The following is a 15,518-nucleotide window of genomic DNA, read 5'->3' as shown; positions in this document are numbered from 1 at the left end:
TTGAACTCGACTCATCGTGATCTGTACTCGTTGCAGGAGAACGAACGAAGGCAAACTTTGTACGGTTAAACGGTTAGACGTGATAATATTTACGTAACCTGTTTCCTTCGGGAGAAGAAGAGATAGATAGATAGATAGATAGGTAGATAGATAGATAGATAGATAGATAGATACATAGATAGATAGATAGACAGAGAGAGAGTGGGAGAGAGAGAGAGAGAGAGGGAGAGAGAAACGACTTATCTTTGATTTTCCCGTGACGTTTCTAAGTTTATCGATGACGAACGTGCGATATGTTTTTCGTTTCCTTCGATTTAATGTGAAACGAGAAGATAAGATAAGTAACGCGTCAAAATTAATTGATATTATTTCTCTATCTTTCTCTTTTCTGTTATAAAAATTGATCTTGAAATTTACAGTAACATCAAAAAACATTATCTAATATTATGAATAAAAATGAATTTATATTGATAAGATAACTATAAAATATAATAAAAATTTCTCTCTTTTGGAAATTATTTTCTAAATCTTTTGTCTAATCGTATTTCTATATAAAATCAAATTATTTCGTTATAATTTTAAATAATTAGAATGTTTAAAATTCTATATTTTATAAGGTATATTAGAAGGGTAAATATTATTATATATAAGTGGAAAATATAAAATGAAATGATTCTCGTTTTAGTTTCTGTATTAGTTATTTTCTAAATCTATCGTCCAAATACTACTTTCTACGTAAAATCAAATCATTTCGCTTTGTTAGGAGAGTAAATATATAAGCAGTTTATTATAAAAATAGTTATTATTATTATTTGAAAAAAAATGTGTTAAAAATTAATTTGTTTGTAATTTAATGTGAATTTTTTATTTATGAACGATTTACAAACCAGATTTTAAAATATCGATATGCTTTGGTCGATGTTGATTTCGTTGTTAAATAAAATTGCAAAATCATTTGTTGTGGAAATGATGTATATCCACTTTCCGCAAAGTCTAATTAACGACCGGCTAAGCTACATAGTCAAACTATACCAGTTCTACTTTTACATTTAGGGATGGGGCAATATTATAAATAGTTCAAAACTGCTTCTACTTTATCTAAATTTAGGGTTAGATTATTTTGTACAATAGAGAAGAATGTAGAGTTTGAAACTATAGATTCATCAACATTCAGGCAAGAAAATATTATACTAACACCTTTATGTAAAAATGTTAGATACATTACAAATATAAAAAATGATGGATTTATTGTTCTATATATCTTTTGTACATCATGAATATTTTAAAATTCACATAACGATTCAAAATAAAGAACCGAATATAGTTGTAAACTCAGCATAAACAAATCAAACAATAACCTAATGATATTTAAAGAAAACAATGATATTGTATATTATTATAATGTTATTCTAAATAAATAAAAAAGTAACCTTATTATATAGTCATTATGACTTTGGCTTATAAGCCATTGTCATATTTATCAAAAATCCGATTCAAAAAATAGTATGATTCAACTGAAAATGAAAATTATATACTTCATAATTTATAACTTCTACAAATCAATAATTACGAAACTGATGCGTTTATTTATGCTCTATAAAAATATTCATTTTTTTAGATAATTCTTATAAAGATCATTGTATAATGAATTTGCATTGATTTATATTTCCAAGAATATGGGAAAAACTTATTAGCATTTATCAATATTTTTCAACGGACTAAAAAACCTTAAATATCTTGTTGAAAGAGAAAATGTACTTAAGCCAATTTCATAATAAACAACAAATATATAAGTTAAAAATATAAAATGAAATAATTTTCATATCAGTTTTTATATAGTTATTTTGTAAATATATAATCGCATTTGTATATAAAATCAAATAACTTTAATAGGGTAAATGTATATTGGTTAGAAATATAAAATAAAATGATTCGCATTGATTTGATGAGGTTTCTTCGCTTGAGATATTCATCGACGAGGCGGTTCAAAGATTCGGAGGATTTGTCCAATGACAACACAAGCCAAGAGCGAGAGAGCTGCGTCATTAGTAGTCACGCCGCTGGGAGACCTATAATCAGTCTCACACCGAGTTAGTTCCTCGATTACTTCGTCGTACTCTGTAATCAACGCTATCCACCAATAACTAACATTAAACTCACCGACTCCTCAAGTCCTCTCTTCGAAAACTAATATCGAAGAAAGAGAATTCCGTAGAATTTCTTTTCTTCTTCTTTTTCTTTTTGCTACTTTCTCTTTCTTTTTTTTAATTATACTATCAGAGAGGAGTTGCAAAAATCATATCATTTAAATATAAATTTTGTATTATATTTTCTACTTTATAAAAATGTTTAATAATTAATATAATATCGAATACTTAGTTCGTTTATAAGTTTACTATTAATTTGTAATATATCCTTTTATAACATAGTCTGTGTAAAAAGTACGAGTAAATTTATTAATTGAAACAATTAAAAAGATAATTAATAATAGAATTTATACATTCTATCGTATATTTTAATTGTTAATATAAAATATTCTATTACTAATTTATTTTTAGAAAAATATAATTAAATGTAAAATAAAATTACATATTTGAATTATTATCGATTATATAAAATATAAATTATTCAAAAATATTTATATCATGCGAAAAATAAAATATATTATGCAACTCTTCTCTGCGTATAAATATTAATAATTATTATTTACATATATACATAGTTTAATGACAGAAGAATATATCTGTAAAACTAATAATAAACATCGACCGAAAGCTGTCACACTGTCTCTTTTTTTTCGTTACAATGACAGTTCATTCCAAATTATTCTAACTTTCAAAGCCCTGTCACGAATTAATATTATAATATTATTGGGAGAATATCGCGACGACGCATGTAATTCCTAATAAAGATTAACATACGAAAAGGGGAGTCGGCTGCAGATAAGTAGATACATACATTAGAATGCTAATTATTTCGAAGGAGACGAAGAATCCGACAATAAAATTTAAAATAAAATCCGTCTCGTTGTAATTTATGTTTAAAAAGAAACGTTACTTTAGTGTGATCGATATAACTCGAATCATTTGCTTTAATATAAATAATAATATACTAAGTAAAAATATATTTTGAATCTTTCAATTTTCATTATTTTATATTTAAATAAAGAAGATTTATATATTTTCTGAAAACGTCGACATTATTTATTAGTTAACTATCTCAATATTATATTATTATATTAGGCTATTATACATAAATAATATAATATAAAAATTATTATATAGTAATATATATATATGATATTGTATACTATTATATATAAATATATTATAATAAATATGATATAGTGTTTACACAATATAATAGCAATAGTATTTGAATTAACATTATTAATAATTATACATATAAATAATTATATCTTTTAATATAGATAATTATTATGACACTATTATTATACAATTAGAGTTACTTATTTAAATATAAAATATTAAAATAACGAAAATATTATACTATTGACTTAATCAATAATATCGAATTATTCAATATAAATGGAAGTATTATTTATTTAAATATGAAATATTCTAAAAATTCTGATATAATTATCCAAGCAATTTAAATATCTTTTAAAATATCAAGAAAGAAACGTGTCATTGATAAAATGATTTATCTCTTCTTCTCGAAAATAAAAAGAAATTGCAATAATGTTCGTCTGGATTGTAAGAAAACGTATACAACAGAAAGAGAGAGAGAGAGAGAGAGAGAGAGAGAGAGAGAGAGAGAGAGAGAGAGAGAGACAAAAACAGAAAAAGAAAGATAGAGATATTGAATTCGACAAGCAGGCATTCGATAAAACATACAGACCGTACACGAGCCAACACATTACTTTTAATTAGCACTCGGTTTATTATCGTTCGCATCGATGCGTCGACCCTCGTTTCGATATAGAGGATTACACATACATATGTACGTATTAATGTATATATACCACTAGCGATAAAACGAACATACATGTCTTCGTTTACTAATTACCAGTTAGTTAGTTAGTTAGCTAGTTAGTTAGTTATATGGTCGCAGCAGGCGATTGTGAGACACATGTACGATCGATTTTTCTTCTCTCTTTTTCTTTTTCTCTCTCTATCTCTCTCTCTCTCTCTTTCTTTTTATATTTTTGTCTCTTTTTCTCTTTTTATCAATCAAATAAGAATTATATGCGTGAGAATAATTTAACGCGCTATTCTTATTCGTAAGAAAAAGAAAAGAAAAAGATAGAAATAAAGGAAGAAGAAAAAACGTAAGAATAGAGAAAAAGGACGATAACCTGAAAAAAGGTGATGCGACCTCCTTTTGATATCGCTCTCATACTTTTCTCCATATCATGCGTATCACGTAAAACACCGTCTCGATGATGGCGTCGTTCGTCATATCACGACCAAAAGCTTCTTTCACACTATGGTGTAAGTACTTCCTTTCACACAGAAATAGAAATAGAGATAGAGATATATAAAAAAAGGAAATAAATAATGGGTAATGTTACAATTTTTCAATATTTTATATATAAATAAATATTGTGTGTGCACGTATATTTTACTAAATATTTTGATATTCCTTTTTAATCAATATTAATATATTTATGCAATTTAAAACAATATTTGTAAATATTATTCTCTCTTTAACTATGAAAAGTTACATGTTTAAATAATAATAATAAGTACGTAGTATGTTTTTATAGTGTCATATAAAAAATAATAAATTATATAATTATAACTTTCTATAATATCCTATAATCTTTCAAAAATAATGGAGTTTTTGGTATTTTTAATTTAATAACATCGTATTAAATATAAAATTAATCGTATATTAAATAACATTGTATTTTCTACTTTTTATTAGAAATTTCGATATTGATCAATACAATATTAATACATATATACCATTTGAGATAGTATTTTTCTTATTGAAAAAATAATTCTTTGTAAAAAAATAACTATATGTTTAAACAATAATATACACTATATATTTAACAATAAACAATAATACAAAATTATAAATACGTTATGACGTCATAGAAAAAAATGAATACATTTTTTATCTTCTATAATACCATATGACTACGAAATCACATGCTTATGTATCTTATTTTGTTCTTAAACAAAGTTAATTGTTTGCTAAATATAAGTTTGCTAACGATAAGTTTTATATCATATATCGTTTTTTTAGACGTAAAAAAATTAGGTTACAAATTTGTTAAAAAATTAATCGAATTTTTCAAAATAAGACAAATAGAGGAAAAGATTTTGTGAAGAAAATATCGGTATATAAAGAGATTAATGAATCGTGGATGAGTATCTTCCGCTTCGTGAATTCACCTAATATAAGAACTCATTCGCTGGTCACATGTATATACTTGTATGTATGATGTATGTATATACATATGTAATCAAAAACGATAGTTCCTTCATCATTACGTTATTGTGAACAATGATAACGTTGAATGAAAAGAAAACTGAAACGAGTTTGATATAATGACGATATAATTATTATGAAGATATATGTTAGAGGGCTATGTATTAAATTTTTCATTGGTTCATTAAAAATATTAATTTTAAGTAATATCTAATAAGTATGATAAATATTATTTACATAATATTTATACATAAATATTTAAGTATATCGTAATTATGTATAATGTATCATTGAAATATTCGGACACTTTTTAGGATATTCAATAACTTTTTTTAGACAAAATCAAAAATCTGAAAGTATTTTAATAGGTATCAAGAAATTAGCATACTACAAAAATAATATAGACTTAATAATAAAATAAAATAGTATTGTATATATGAATGATATCTGCATGAAAAACTGTAGTATTATATTATGTATACAAATAATATTTATTTTTTACTTTAAGAGTATAATATCTATAATATTATTATATTTATGTAAATAGTATTTGAAAAAATATAATATTCTATTATATTATATAAATTTCAAATTTGAATATTTCATGTATTATATTACATATAAATAATTTTTATATACATATACAACGTTAGGAGACTTATGTATTTGTATAATAGGAAAATGGAGATATTGTATATTCCTATCGTGCGAATTCTTAAATTTCCCTTAAATTTCTCTCTTTATATAAAAAGTATAGTATTATATCATATATAAATAATATTTGTAAATGTTGTAGTATCTGAAAAATATACTATTATATTATTAATAAATAATTTTTTTGAAAAGTATGCTATTATATTACATAAAAAAAGCATTTGTATGAAAAATATAATATTATAATAATAGATAAACAATATTCGCGCGAAAAAAGAATTATTCTTCGACTGAAAAACAAACATTAATGTAGAAATAAATCGTCGGAATTTGTATTCGGAAGCTTTTCCTCTCTGGTGTCAACGTTATCGTAACGCGAAAGCAATTACGCTTCGCATCTTACCACTTTTAAAGGAAGAACACTAAATGATCTTACAGTCGTAGCAGTGAAATTCGTTATCTCTCCGGAAAATAAGGCGCGACAAGCAAAAGGAGAACGCGATGGCGGCGGTACCGGTAGCGGTAGCGGTGGCAATGGCGGTGGCAGTGCAAGTAACACAACGCGAGCTGGTAATTATTGCATCGGGTTCAAACTCATTAGCACAGCTTGGAAGGCACCCGTTACGTCTTCCTCCTGCAAAATACGAGCAGCTTCTACCGTACGAAGTTATAGAAAGCAATTCGAGAATACCACGATAGAAATATCATTTATCCGACATATCACACAAAAATTAATTGATTAATTAATTAGACAGGAGAATCGATTGGTCATCTATTTAACAAAAAATGTTCGATGAAATCGTTTAATGAAATAATATGATTTATAGAGAGAAAAATAATTCTATCCTTTTTCTTTTCTTTTTTTTTTCTTTTTTTCATCCGATAAGTTTTCTCCCATCGCGGTCTATCGAATATCAGATATTCGATGAAATCTCTTAATAAGTAGAAAAAAAGAAAGAGAAAGAGGATAGGAAAATCAATGATATAATATCACGTGGTTTATACAGAAACGAAGATAATTCTTTTTTCACAACTTTTTTTCTCAGGCATTATTGAATAACTCGCGTCATACGAACGAACAAATCGTATGTTCTGATTTGTAATCAATAGAAAGACATAAAAAAAGAGATAACGATCTCAGGAGCTTTGATATGTTAAAAATTATGACAAATAAAAATTTGATAATAGAAAACAAAAAAAAATAGTAGAGAATGAGGAAACCTCCTCGTCTTTCTCTTGTGTTCAACCACCAAGAGAAGAGAAGGTAACGTCGTTGCTTTGGCAAATATTTGCATGATGGCGACGGAGGAAAAAAAATTTTTACCCAAGTCGTCCGCTCGTGCGTTAATTCGTGCGTAACTACAGCCTGCCTGTGTTCTACGTCATAACGTGTAAAAGAAAAAGATAGAACGAAAGAAAACGATGCGAGAGTAAGTACACATACGTAGATATGTAAACGAAAGAGAGAGAGAGAGAGAGAGAGAGAGAGAGAGAGAGAGAGAGAGAGAGGAAGAAAGAGAGATACGTGGGCCAGAACAAATATAGGGTGTCTCCTTCCTCGCTCCTGTTTCTTATTTACACGCGGTGCCATGCGAAAGAGATTGAAAATTATCATCACACAATTCTATGCTCAGCAGCGACGATGACGATGACTCGTTTTGTTTATACATTATATTAACGTACATCTTTCGGCAGAAACGATTCGATTCTGCTACGTCTTTGAACGTGAAAAATAACTATATGCGTTACTTTAAAAATGTATGAATAAATAATTACTTTTTTAGATTGAAGTTTGTTACAAATGATGAAATTTGTTAGATCGATTCTTAAAAATAACATTTACTTAAGTTTATTTAACACTAGAACTACTGATAATTATACAAGTATATTTTAAGGTATGAATGTAGTGTAATTTAAGATATGATTCGTTTAAAAATGAACAATATGAATGAATAAAATGAATGAATAAATAACGACTTTTTTAAATAAAAATTTGTATTTTGCAAATTGATTCTTGAAGATAAACAGTTTTATTCAAAATGATATTTTGAGTTGAAATCTTTTATGAATGAAAAAATTTTTGAAAATTACTCAATAAATGAATTATTAAGAGTAACAATTAATCCGTACATTAAACAGAAAGCTCAGGAAAACACAAAAGAAGATAAAAAATAAATTTATAAAAATGATCATACGAATATAATAGAAAAACATATAATACGATAAGAAATCATGCGATAACTTTTAAAGTAGACATTTGTATAAAAAAAAAAACATCAAATTACTTATTTTGACCGGTTGATAAATCTAATGTTAAATAATTAAAAATAATTCGTAATGTTTCTTATATGTTTTGGTTTTTTGTATTTTTTTTTGTGAATGGTTAGATCAATAGTTGAGATATGTTTACCGAGAGATTTTGTAAAAGGGAAATATGAATAATAATAATAAAAAAGAATAGGAAACATTCGTAAAAGAAAAATCTGAAAAGAGAAAGAACATTTATTAAAAAGTGTAAACTGTTTTTGGACCTATTCAAATTAAACAGAGTAACACTTAATAATATAAGAATAATAATAATAATAACAATAACAATAACAATAATAACAATAACAATAACAACAACAACAATAATAATAATAATAATAATAACAGTAATAACAAATGCACATGTTTAGTCAATACTAATTATGTGCATAGACATAATCAGGTTTGTAATATTTTACATCAGAAATTGCTATACAAATATGGACTTTTTACTACCTACTTACAGAAATACAAATATAAAATCTAACCAGTATTAAAAAACGATTGTTATAGAGTTTACTACGATTATGCCATTATCATCAACAAACTGGTGACGAACATTCGGCTTGACATTGTGATTCTAGATAAGAAAAACAAGGTTTCGTACTTGATAGAGGTGCTCAACAACAATAACATATATCAAGAAAAAAGATAGAATATGTGGAACTAACTATAGAGATTTAACAAATGTAGCAAATAAAAACTGAGTAGAAGTGATATCGATTATCGTATCATCTACAGACCTTATACAAAAAAATTTTTTTAAATAATCTTGTTAAGATTGATTTACACAAAATCGCCTTTATTAATATCTAGAAGATCATTATTCTTTCCATATACTACTTGATTCGGAAATTTCTCCTGAACGATCTTTAAGGATTGATTTTTCGCATGGAATTTTATTCAAGATTATTCATACTCCTTCTGATATATTATATGAATATCCGGTATAGATATATCAACACTAATTGATATATGTGAAAATAATAATAATATAATAATAATAACCAGCACAAGTTATTGAAGTTATTGAATGGAACAGGTGTATGTATATATTGGTTGGAACAGAAATATTATAACTGATTATACAATAAATCAAGTCAGTTAACAGATAAAATAAAAAAAAACTATTGCAATACCAAAAACAGTTAATACAGAAAAGAAAAACAATAAAAAGATCGTGAAGTACATTTCACTAGCAGAAGAAATTAAAGAGATATGATATCGAGACAAAGTCGTAATAGTACCTACCATAATATTCACAGTAGGAGTAATGCCATACAGCATACATAAAAGCTTAGAAATCCTAAACGATCTATAGAAAAATCTATAAAAAAATGCAATTATCAACATACTCAGCATAGTCTAAAGGTTTTTAAACACACAATAGAATGGAAGCCCGCTTTTGTCTGTTCTGCCAACAGTTCCACAAATTCTGATATAAAACGTCGAAAAAATAAAGGAAAAAGTAATAATAGTAGTCATAGTAATCCAATAATAATGATACTTGCTATTGTGGTGATGGTATATAGGGAAAGATGAAGTGGAACGTAACAAATCAAACGATAATACTCCAAATATATGTTCTTTTTCACTTTTTCTCTTCCTATCTCGTTCTTTTAAATATTATTATTAAATATCATTTTAAGCTAATATCGTTTGTTAAGTTTATAGTAAGTAAAATATGCGAATGAACAGATCTATTTTATGACAGCGTTGTTACTATTAATAATCTGAAAGAATAACTAAAAAATTAGTCTTAAACCGTTAGATTTTTTAATAATATTATAAAATAAAATTTGCATAATATGAAATTTCATCCATGACTAAATCGTTAACAATAAGTTTCATCATTTAACAATTTATTTATTCTATCATATTTGATAAATGTAAAAGAAGCTCTGGGATTGATCGTCTGTCTATAAAAATGCTTAGAGTTACGCGGAAATATGTTCCTGATTTTCCAACGATCATATATCGTCCTTTTCTCTCTTTCTCTTAACATGCACGGAAATTGAAAAGAAATTGAAATGCAATGTAGAACGGAAGAGTCTCTTGTGTTTTACTTTTATCATGGTTTTGAGTATACCATTCCTCAGGATCCTTTTTGATATCGCTTTCCATGAACGATCCTCCCCTCTCCTCAAGCTTCTTTCTTTCTCTCTTTCTTTTACTTACTATTTCTTAGTTTCTATTACACTCAGTAGATTGGTTCTCGAGTACGCTTCACGAGAAGCCCGCGGCGATTGCTAGGAAATGCAAGAAGGAAAAGACGAAGAAGGAGAGGAAGGACGAAACGAGCGAGGCCAACGCTTGTTTCTTTACTTTCTAACACCGATTCAATTTCCTACGAATTTTGCTTAATTGGAAAAACGTGCTGTGTAAAGCAAAGAGAGAAAGAGAAACAGAGAGAGAGAGAGAGAGAGAGAGAGAGAAAGATCCCCTGGAAGAAGAAAATCGATCGAAATGAAGAAATATTAATAATTTGAGTAGTCTCTCGTTAAAAGATCCTGGGAAATGAAATAACGGATATCGACGTTAAAGAATTACTCGGACCAAGTGAAATTAATTTAGCTTTATTCTTTCGACTTCATAAACTTCTTTCTTTTCCATAAGATGAAAACTTTCGAGATAGGCAATCATGTTCGATTACTTACGATTAATTTTATGAAAAAGAAAAATAAAAGGATAAGAGATTTGTTCTTCTTACGATGATTTACGAAGTAATAATAAGTATACTCGTAACATATATATATACACGTAAATGTACTATGGTGTTTCAATGAGTTCGTACGAACGAAAAGAAAACGACAGAGTATGTATATATTTACCTTGACATACTAGGGCCTCGATTTGCAGGACGGTCATGCACGAATAGCCTCGACCAGTCGATAATAAAAACGTACGAGACTGACTGGTAACGATGGGACTCTAATTATCTATGTTGTCCTTTAAACGTGCGTACGCATATCAACAAGTTGACTATTCTTTTCTTACAACATTTTTGTCCTTGTAGATAATCTTTTTTTGCGAAAACAAACAAAAACAAAAAGTAACAACTAATTCTTCCGGCAGACAACGAGTCTTTTTTCGTTTTTCGTATGTCGCTTTCACCTTACAATGAAATTTACGAATATCTTCATGTCTATAATATAAATAAACAAATGAAAATATCAAGTGTTGTAAGAATATTTTTAGCTGCCAACTCGATAATATCGGAATAACCGATGACAAAGTATCGAGTGAAGAAGTAAGTATATAGTAATATACGGTGAGAGCTCGATGATTTTGCGAAAGTCTCTTGCACTATTGGACCGAACTATTGGAGCGTCTCAAGACCTTTTCGCAACAAGAAACATACGTGGGTACTACATGGCGTACTTATTATGATATGTCTGGGTTGTTATAGAACAAAGAAAAATCAGAAACAACGAGTAATATGATGATTGACCTCAGTGACACGTTTCGTTTATTTCTTGATAATGTATTTTGATATATTTAGCATATGTATGCAAACTAATACTGCACACAAGTAATAGTATATATAGCACGCTAATTCTATATCTACTTTTGGTTTCTACAATTTTCTTTTAGAAACTATCAATAAAACATATAAATCACTCAAAAATTGATTATTGCCTTGGAACCAATTTTAATTCGAACGATAATGAACTGATATTTACGTATTGTTGACAAGCTAATTATTTGTTAAAAAAAGCGTTTCAAAGTTTATCCTCGATAATATAAAATACGATGGATATTGAAATGCGTTCTAAGAATTTATAAGGATATCATATAATTATTCATTTATTATCATCACGACGAAAATTTTCTCTCCTTTTTCGGCGTTCTTGCAATGAAGTAGCAATGAAAAACGTGGTCGATAAAAATGGCGGTTCAACCTTTCAATGTCGAGTAATATGTGGCAACGGAGGCAGACGCATTTGGTCGCATGCGTTAAGAAATTATTCAAGGATTATTGATGAGATGAGCCACGAAAACAGAACGCTCGAGGCGTGTTTTACGCGACCAATAGACGACGGATTCCACATAATACTTGCAAAAAATATCGAAAATCAACTCTGCTGAGCCAAGATCTCAAGAATGTCGAGCGATGAAGAGGAAGAAGAAGAGTTTGGCTTTGATGATCGGCCAACTTCGTTCGTTCTCGCAATATTTACGTAGACGCTTCTTCGTCTTTCTCTACTTCTCTCTCTCTCTCTCTCTCTCTCTCTCTCTCTCTCTCTCTCTCTCTCTCTCTCTCTTTCTGTTACGTAACATGTAGTTATCTTATTCTCATGGAACGATCGGGTGCAATTGAAATATTCGTGAAATTTTCCACGAACGATCGTTCGGAAACTCTTGAAAATTTTTACGACTCTTACTGACGTAACTAAGAAGATAATTAAAGAACTACTACGTGTATGTTTACAATATATTTATTTGTAATGTAATTTTAAATTTGTAATTTAAAAAAATATATTTATTTTAATTGTACGTTTACAATATATTTATTTATAAATTTGTAGTGGGATATATCGTAATGGTAAATGATACTCGATTCTGTAGATTTTATTCAGAATATATTTTAAAAACTTTCTTTTCATTTGAAATTATATGAAAATTCATTGAAAATATTAAAATTATATCTCACATATTGAGAAAGAAAATTTAATATAAAAAGTGTGATAATGTGAATGTTTCCACATTTTTTATCTACTATTTATTTGATATCTAGACATTTTACATTAAGAGTAAGATTTAATCCAAAGTACATTAGAATAAATGTTTCTCTATTGTCTACTATTTGGATATAATATCAAAAAATATATTTAACCTAATAAAGATCTTTACTTAATAGAAGTTTAATATATAATATATGACAATGAATATACCTGGATCTTTTATCTACTATCTTTATCTAATATCTAAAAATATACTGGTTAATAAGAATAATCCAATATAAAAGGTATGCCAGTGGATGTTTCCGTATCTTTAATCTAAACAAAATTATGAAGGGTATTCGATGAATAGATCGATTTGTACAAAATCGTTTCGGTACTCAAACGTGTTAAGAAGAAAATCCGGATTAAATTTATCAATTCAATCTACAGTTTACGACATGTTACTATCATTGCGAATGAATGGGAATGAAAATGCAAGCTAGCAAGGTTAACCACAGTACGATCGTAGTCTAGTAATTTCGGGTGGCTGTATATACTGCTACGTATTCATCGTATATGTATGAGAGAGAGAGAGAGGAAGAGGAAGAGAGAGAGAGAGAGAGAGAGAAAGAGAGAGAGAGGAAGAGAAAGAGAAAGAGAGAGTGAATGTACATGTTCAGGTATAGTTACTATGTACCAGTTAGAATCCTGGACCGTTAATTGGAAGATTCTAGGATTAAATAATTCTCTCTCTATAACGACATTTAACCTATGCTCTTTGAACATAAATTTTAAGAACGAAATTATATATGAGAATGAGATACGATAATAGTTTAAATAATACTTGTAATAATAATAGTAAAATAATAATAATCCAATACGAAAGTAGCACTAGAACAGCTGTTGCCCATGCAGCTCGAACGATGCGTCTAAAAATTTCTCGTGGCTCGTATATTTGGAGAGGACCGAAAAAGCAAAGGCAGTCTGCCGAATTCGCTATCGGCCTTGCCAAATTTGTCCTGGTTTCTTCTTGCATGTCTTGCGTCTTCGTAAGCCGATCAGCGCAAATCTTACCTATGAAGAATTACAATACATGCCTTCATGCCGTTTTTTTAAGGCCAATGTCAAAATGCAAAAGAAAAAAACTGAAGGAAAAGAAAAATAATACACCTTTATTCGTACGTTCGCTAGATCAAAGATTTTAGCACAGATCGAAATTCGTTTTTAAATATATTTCATCATTTATTATTTTGTTTTGTAAAACAAAGGTATTTACATTTAAATTAGATTACATTTTATACTCCGTAGATAGAACGATTTCGTTCTGGTGAATAATCATAGCAATAACCGAAGCATCATTGTATCGATTTGCCGTAACGAATTATCGTGTGAAATGTTCTGGGTTGAAATAGGTTGTGATGGCCAGAACGGGAGAAACAAAAGGGCGTATTTCAAGGAGCATTTCGTAACTTCATCCAGTTATCATCATATACATATAAATATAGTCGATTAAGTTGTACATTATTAAAACATATCGGTCGGGATACTGTTTACTTCGTTTTCAAACATAAAAAGAAAACAAATGTGTCTAAAATAAGTCGTTTCAAAAAAAAACAGAAATTGAAATAAAAATATTAGATGAAACGATTCTTATTGTAACTACTCCATCGTTCTTACTGTTATTTTTCATTATCGAGGTCAAGTGAATAGTAGGATCGTTAGAAGATGATAAGATAATGCGAAGGAAAGATAATAACGACCTTCCAGTCGAGTTTATGCTGTTCGCGTTCTTCGGACTCGCCGAAAGAAATTCGCTCCCATTATTCTGGTCTAGATAAAACCGTAACGGCGTTGCGGCTCGACAATGGCCTCAGCCATTCTTATTTCCGCTCGGGCTACCGGACGTTACATCGACTAACGTCTAGAACGCGTTCTTTTAGTTCCGCAAGTAATTCATACAAATCGATTTGCGTGTCTCGAACTTAGAAGAAAGATAAGGTAAAGAGAAAAGACTAATACATGAACATGATAAATATCGTTACGTTTGAAGAGAGAAAAAAACAAGAGAGAGAGAGAGAGAGAGAGAGAGAGAGAGAGAGAGAGATAAAAAGACGCTTCCTTTTTATTTTCATCGTTTATCTTCATCGTTATCGTTATCACCCGTGAAAATATACGGCTTGGGATAAAAAGAAAATGAGAGAAGGATGTAAGTACATATAATAATAAAGAAAGAAAAGATATAATAAAACGAACGTAAAAAGTCTAAAGAAAAAAAACTCCCCTCGCTAATACGCTTTGAGAAAATTTCAGCCCTGAAGCTCGAAAGCTTTAGTCGCATATACCCCCTCCTTTTTTCTACCGCCACTACCATTCTTCCACTTGTAGGTACTCTCTCTCTCGCTCCAGCAGGCGCGTTTACGCAAGCAGGCCACCCAGAATCCCAGAAGAGGAGCGCTGACGTCCTGGGACATTTCCCGGATTTTTCAATCG

This window comes from Vespula pensylvanica, chromosome 2 (genome assembly GCF_014466175.1).
Source record: "Vespula pensylvanica isolate Volc-1 chromosome 2, ASM1446617v1, whole genome shotgun sequence".
In the NCBI taxonomy this organism is placed as follows: domain Eukaryota; kingdom Metazoa; phylum Arthropoda; class Insecta; order Hymenoptera; family Vespidae; genus Vespula; species Vespula pensylvanica.
This window is presented reverse-complemented; position numbering follows the sequence as displayed.